This window comes from Poecilia mexicana, unplaced genomic scaffold, assembly GCF_051168715.1.
Source record: "Poecilia mexicana isolate PSO_F unplaced genomic scaffold, ASM5116871v1 scaffold_11, whole genome shotgun sequence".
Taxonomy (NCBI): domain Eukaryota; kingdom Metazoa; phylum Chordata; class Actinopteri; order Cyprinodontiformes; family Poeciliidae; genus Poecilia; species Poecilia mexicana.
In genome coordinates this window covers 2,016,566-2,023,650 of record NW_028263380.1, presented here as the reverse complement: position 1 = coordinate 2,023,650, position 7,085 = coordinate 2,016,566, and positions in this window count along the sequence as shown.

Sequence of the window (7,085 nt, the reverse complement as noted above, 5' to 3'; positions counted from 1 at the left end):
CCACACCATTACTCCTTACAGAAAGTCAAGAAGGTGATGAACTGCTTGCTTCACTGATTGCTGTTTCAAGGACAACTTTGATCAAAACAGGGATTATGTCATCACATTTGCTGAGGAAGAAGCTGTGAACCTGGCAGACACAATTTCTCAGCCATCTCATCTCATCAATCACCTGCAGCCATTGATGACCAAGAACAGGGAGAAAACAAATCTCTGTCTAGTTTACTGAAAGAAATGACATCAGTAAAATATCAGAGAGTTGAAACTGTGGAAGTAGCCCCCAAAGGAGAGTGAAAACTGAAATAAAGCAATATTGGTCTAGTATTATCCTCTGAAGCTGACCCACTGGCCTGGTGGAAGACACATGGGAGAGTTACGTCCTCTTAGCAGTGTAGAAAGTACATTTCTCTGCATTCCAGTCATAGTGTGCCTTCATAGGTTCAGTTCTAGTGGACACATCCTCTCACCTCACCACTCCAAAATAAACACAGGCAAAGTGAACAGGCATACGCTCCTGTATCACAACTTGCACAAAGAGAAAAGTGTAGAACTGAGTGAGTCTCCATAAGTTTTGATATTGAGATTTAAGTTCTTGTTTAAAATACATTAGTAACACATAGCAGTTCATGCATCTTCAACCTGCAGCTAATGGAAGGTTGGATCAGTAATTAGCTGCTGAGCTGCAGCTTTAAGTTAATTTAGTCCAGCTGGAAAATGATGAGGACTCGACAAAGTCTACCTCACACTTCTTATTGCACACAGTTATAGGTGTGTGTATATATTTTTCATACCTGTTCAATGGCGTCCTGCAGGCTGCTGTCAGTTACTGTGAGATACACTTCTCTTGCTGCTGTCAAAAACCGATGAGAGCGCACCCTACTGACAATGAATCATTTATTCTTCCTTCTATTTATATAACAGCCAATTGGAGCAAACCGATTGGTGAACGTTTTCAGTACACACCATGGAGATGCTAATGCCTGACCAGTTAAAGCATATGTCTGCCTGTCTTCAAGTACTTCCTGTTCCTAATCTTATCAACAGAAAAACCACACACACACACACGCACGCGCACACACACACACACACACGCACGCACGCACGCACGCACACACGCACACACACACACACACACACGAATGTCTGCAATAGATGATTTTGCTGCCATATCCACACAGAGAGATAAGATGTATCCACAAAGGTATTTTGCTGTAAAAGTCCATTTTTTGTCTTCTTGCCATGAATGCATTCTTAAAATTTAATAATACAATTTTTTAAAATAGCCAATTGGAACAAACCAACTGGCTAAATAGAGATAATAATTATATTCTTGTCATCATTCATTCTCATACATTGAAATAATGTGTCCACTGACAGTAATACGAAAGAATTATTATGATTACACATTTTTGGTCTAATGATTGATTGGGCTCATCTTGACCATGTTTTATAACCAATGTTTAATAAAAATGGCATAGACTATTCATCTTGAGATCATTCTGCATTGACCTTGCTGCCTCTTGTTATCTACACTTGGGTGCAGCTGATTAACATTTGACCCCATAAAGTTGACATTAGGTTTTAATTAAGGTGTTGTGGTCATATACCTAATGAAGTCCTGCTTTGACCCAGCACCATTAATAATGTTGTTGCCTTATAAAAAATATAGCAGAATAAAGTACCTGGCAAAAGTAATCGCACCACTTGATTGTTATTTATTTATTTATTTTTTTGTATTTTGTCACATTACAACTTTAAACCTTAATGTCTTTATTTGGATTTTGTGTAATAAACCAGCACCAAGGTAGTGAGAAGAAAAACATGGAGAACATTTGGCATGCATGTTGTACAGTGACCGCACCCCTCCCTTTTGACAGAAGAAACTCTGCACTGCTTACTTTAAGCCATCTGTTTATCAAAGACCTCCAACCACGCCATCCCTGTTGCTCTGTTCCAACAGGTTGCTCCGTTGTGTGGAACTGGGCTGATGTTGCCCTTTGGAAACGTCTGAGAGAAGTGCAGGCTACACCGACTCCCACAGCTATTCTGTTTTTATCTCCTCTGTTGCTGCAGTTGTGTGTAATGCTGCACCCCTGCTTTCTCCTCGATATGAGGTCACAGCTTTTGTTCTTGCATTCTGAACAGTACAGTACGTGGGCCCGGAAAGACAAATCTGTTTTTAGTTGCTTTCACACCTGATGGCTGTCAGAGCTCGCTTGTTCCTCTCACTCCTGCAAGATTCATTTCCACAACTCCGCTGAGGCTGCACATAAAGCGAGAGGTGCAAAACCTCATTAAGTGGAAAAAAGCAAACAGAGAAACACTGGGCTGCTGTTCAGTTATAACATGACACTTTGACAAAAAAAAGTCATGCAACTTTTCAGAAAAAAATAGGACACAATGGTTAGAAACTGTAGCGTTCTGTTTCTGTGTATTAATGAGCAGACATTCAATGGATGTCCAGTCACAGAAGGGAAGGATTCCCCCTATGACCTTTGGATTTGAACTGTGTGTTGAGTCAAAAGATGATTTAGAGACTAATATAATCCCTTTCCATTCAAGGAGGCCTGCTATGGGGACTCTTCCAAGCTAACACTTAAATGACAAAGAAATAAATTGATAATCTGCTAAATATCTTCAAATGATTCAATTCAAATGAACTTCATCCAAAAATACTTTATCATAGCAAGAATTTAAATGGTTTTGTAACTCATGTTATCCAAGTATCTTCAAATCGTCGTTGTCGACGGAGATGCAGGAAGGATCTCAGGTAGCAGTCAACCTTCTCACCAATCTGAAGATGCCTCTGACTGAAGACTGTTGCTGTCCAACAGTTTCATGCTGTCATGACAGGAAGCAGAGACAGTATTCCACAATAACATGTCCTGGATGAAACCGTCAGCTGCCAGAAGCTCTGCTAATCCTCCTCATTTGCTTTTGCTATTCCTCTTTAAATATCTGTCTGGCCGTGCGCTCAGACAAATGTTGGAGGTGGGAATATGATCCTCGCCTGCTACGATAGCTGGAATCTCTCTGCTCTTTCTTCCTGCGGTGGATCCATGAAGCATCTTTTTCAATATCTTGGCTCTTTAGGGTCATAGTTCACATTTTATTTGACATTTTGAGATGATAATTATCTGCTGTCCAAAAGTAAAAAAAAGAATCTGAACAAAAATCCTTCTAGCTGCTCAGAGTTCAAAACCAGAGAGAATTAATTGTCCAAATGTGCAGCCAGTAAACATTATGAATAAAAATCTAGAAAATGAAATTAATCAGATGGCAGCAGCTACTCCAGTATGCTGCCACATCCAGATTCTCTAATAAGATGCATGAAGAGTATTATGGTCAGAATAACTAAAGCTGAATTTTGCTTCTTTTCCTAAATCATTTTTGGAAAAAAATCATATTGTGTTTTTGTTGTTGTTTGGAAAGCGATGCAGCCTCTGAGCTTGTAGGGCTGTAAGTGGCTTTAAAGAAGTCAGTGTTTCCTAGCAAGGCTCACTGACCTCACCTGGTCCGATTGAAGCTTTGACAGGGAAAGAAGTGCCATAGAAAACATGTCAGGTCTGACAATTCTTCTTATTTGTAAATTTCTCAGAACTCTTGTCTTTCTTTTGCTGTCAGGCAAGAGGTATTGTTGGACTGAAAAGTACAGTGAGCTCTGATCAGCTTCCCTTCAGTTCAGAGTTAAATAACCAACATAATTATAGCTGGTGCTTCTTAATGTGATGTTTATGAATAAATTCCTCTAATAAACACTTTGTCTCAGATGAAATGTAATTTTGGATCATATCACCCAGTTCTGGTATAATACTGCATAACTACTGGTCAATAAAAATGTACCATTATACCTGGTTTCTTCAGCCAACAGATGTTTGAACCATGAATCCAGTTTGTTTCTCTTCAACAATGATCACATTAACTCTGTAGGGATGTGTGTTATTCTGCATCTCCTGCGGCTGAGCAGCGGTGAGCTTACAGACAGAAAAAAACGACAGATACAATCACCAGATGCCAGGCTGGCCTGCTCCTTTCTCCGCTCAGGAGGGATTTTAAAGCTTTGTAGTGGCTGTGGAAAAGCTGCTTCCTGGCTCTTGAAGCTAGTGGAAGACAGAAACAGTCGTTCCACCTTCAAGGCCTGAAATGTTCAACTTTCAATAATTGGACTTTCCACACAGAAGCACATCAGCCTGAAGATAAAAGGAAAAAGAGAGGAAACTTTACATCTTCTGCAGTTTGAATGTGTTCAATTATTTTCTTAAAGTTATCTGGAAAAGCCACCTTTTAGTGTTTGACATTTCCTCTCCCTCTTTCTCTCACTCTCTATCTTTCTCACTTTGCGTGTTTTAACATTTCTCACCTTGTAAGACCCATTTTTTCAACAAATATTATGAGGACCAGGTGCTGAGGTGGCGAAGGCTCAAAGCACGACCCACCTACTGAGGCCTTCGTCTCAGTCTCTGGTAGTTGCAGGTTCTATTCCCAGCCTGGCGACATTTGCCGCATATCTTCCCCAGGTCTCATTACTCTCTTTCCTGTCAAAATACTTTCCAATATAGACCACTAGAGCCAACAAAACCTTAAAAATATATTATGAGGACCCACTGCTCCTTATTGGATCCAAAACCCTGGTCACATCAGAAGGACTGCTGTATTTAGGTGAGGAGTTAGGTTTAGAACTGAGGTGAATTAAGTTTAGGTTAGATTTGGGGTTAGGCATGCACTGGTAATGGTTAAGTGTGGGTTAAAGGTCAGAGCTAGGCTGCATGAAAAATGAATGTAAGTCAATGCAAAGTCCTTGTCAAGATAGAAAGATCTTTGTATGAGTGTGTGTGTGTGTGTGTGTGTGTGTGTGTGTGTGTGTGCGTGCGTGTGTGTGTGTGTGTGTGTGTGTGTGTGTATGTGGGGGGGTGTGTGTGTGTGTCCGTGTGTGTATGCGTGTGTGTGCATAGTCACTTAATCCCTCAGTGGAAAGTGGATGATTTGATTTGTTAGCTCCACCCCACAGAGAACAGGCGGTGTATGTAACAGAACAGCTTTGCTGTTTAAGATCACAGATATGTTATCTTAAACTGTGTAAGCATGTGATCTTAAAAAGATGTGTTTAAGATCACATGTTGTTTAAGATCACAGATGTGAAGAATGCTTTATGAAGACGGAAATTTATCACAGCTCAGATTTTCTGAGGTGGGGTTATGTTGACAAGTTATGAGCAATAATTATCTTGGCAGCAGATAAAAACTTTGTAGACCTCAGAGAAACTATAATTAAGCAGTCAGAAAAGAGCCAAGACAGAAGTATAAATCTGATATAATAATGAAACTACATAAACCTCCAAAACATCAAAACGGTACATGGAACTAGGAATGGGCTGCGTAAAGGTAATTGAGTAACATTTCGTCATATTGCAGAATATTTGTGAGCTCATTCTCAAATCTTATGACAAAGATATTATAACTATTAAATCTTCACATAGGGATGAGAAATTAGTTCAACAGAAGCAACAGAAATATACATTTTCTACACTGGACACATTAAAAATAAATCATAAGATCTCTGAAATCTAAACATTTGTGTTCCAAAACCTTTGATCTTAACTGTTAATGGCTCAGGTATCCAACATGTGACTTAAAAATAAGAATTTGGACAAATATTTTGTCCTTTCAACTATTATAGCAAATTACTTGCAATGGGCAAAACAGACAATTTTATATTGCATGTATTTCTTTGAAGTTATATGAGAGAGCATTTGTTTTTATGCTTGTCTCCTAACCTGTAATGCACAGCTTATTTTGCTTCTCAGCTAATGATGTCTCAAACATTATTGATAAACTTCATCTCCTCCACAACTTTGCCTCATTAAACAGAGATTGTGCAAAAACCTTTGAAGATCATTTCTTCTGCATTCTGTTCCACACTGATCTCATTTTTTTCCTAATGTTGTCTTTAATTATTCTGACAAGCTGTGGGGTGGAGTCCTAATGTCAACAGTTTGTGATGCCTCTGTTGTGTCTCTACTTTAAAACTGTCTTTCAGCAGGCAGGTTTAGGTAGAAATGCATAATGCAACCAGCCACTCATAGCGTTCCTACAGGGGACTGTCTACAGACTGCTTCTCAAAGGGCACTTACTGGGTGCCTACAGCATAATTATAAGATACTGATATACCTTCAAGGTACTAGTACAGCACTTTCAGGCTTCTGGAAGGTTACAACGGGGCCACGGAGTAACTACAAGGTGAGTTCAGGGTACTTGATGTTACTTATTCTATTCAGTTCAAAAATACCCGAAGGGAAATTGAATAATTTTGTAACTCATCAGATTTCATCAAGGGGTTGTTGCAAGCCAAGCATTGGCAGTCATCCATACAACAGACAGTCCAAAGTGCTCTACAGGATGTGTGGTGCACATGCATACCGAACTGACACGACTACCTGAAATATTCTGTATGAATACATGTACCATTGCACTTCTAAGTAATACTCTATAGTCTGAGCTAGTGAAATTGTATGCTACTTAAAGGTGACACAGGAATGAACCTTTGTGGAATCCCACAATGTATTTTTGTGGGTCCAGGTTTGTAATTACCAAATGACATAATGTAATCCCTCTGTCAAGTAAGATCTGAACCGGTTTAGTAGACCATCAGACAGTCCCACCTGTTACACCAACCTGTCAATCAACATGTTATCATCAACTGTGTTCTAAACCCATCGCTGCTAAGATCTTTTTCATTCAAAGCTTTAATCAAGGTAGTTTCTGGACAGAAGAGAGGTGTTTTCTCAATGACCTTTGCAAGTTATAGTTATATTGCTGAGGTGTTCTCATTAATGTAGCTTTTAGTGATAACTTCCACTCTAAATAACAAACAGAAATGGTCAGAATCGATGGAGATGATAGTTTTGAGCTTCTCCTATTCGCCTTTTCTCTGCATCCATAACATCACCATCTGAGCTTGTTTGTAAATTAGGACTGTAGCTGAGGTATTATTTGAATGTTTGAGATGTTAATCAGCTGCTTCTGGTAATGAAATAGTCCTCTTGTCATAACAGCTGTCCAAAGGTGCTGCACAGCATCCAGAACCAG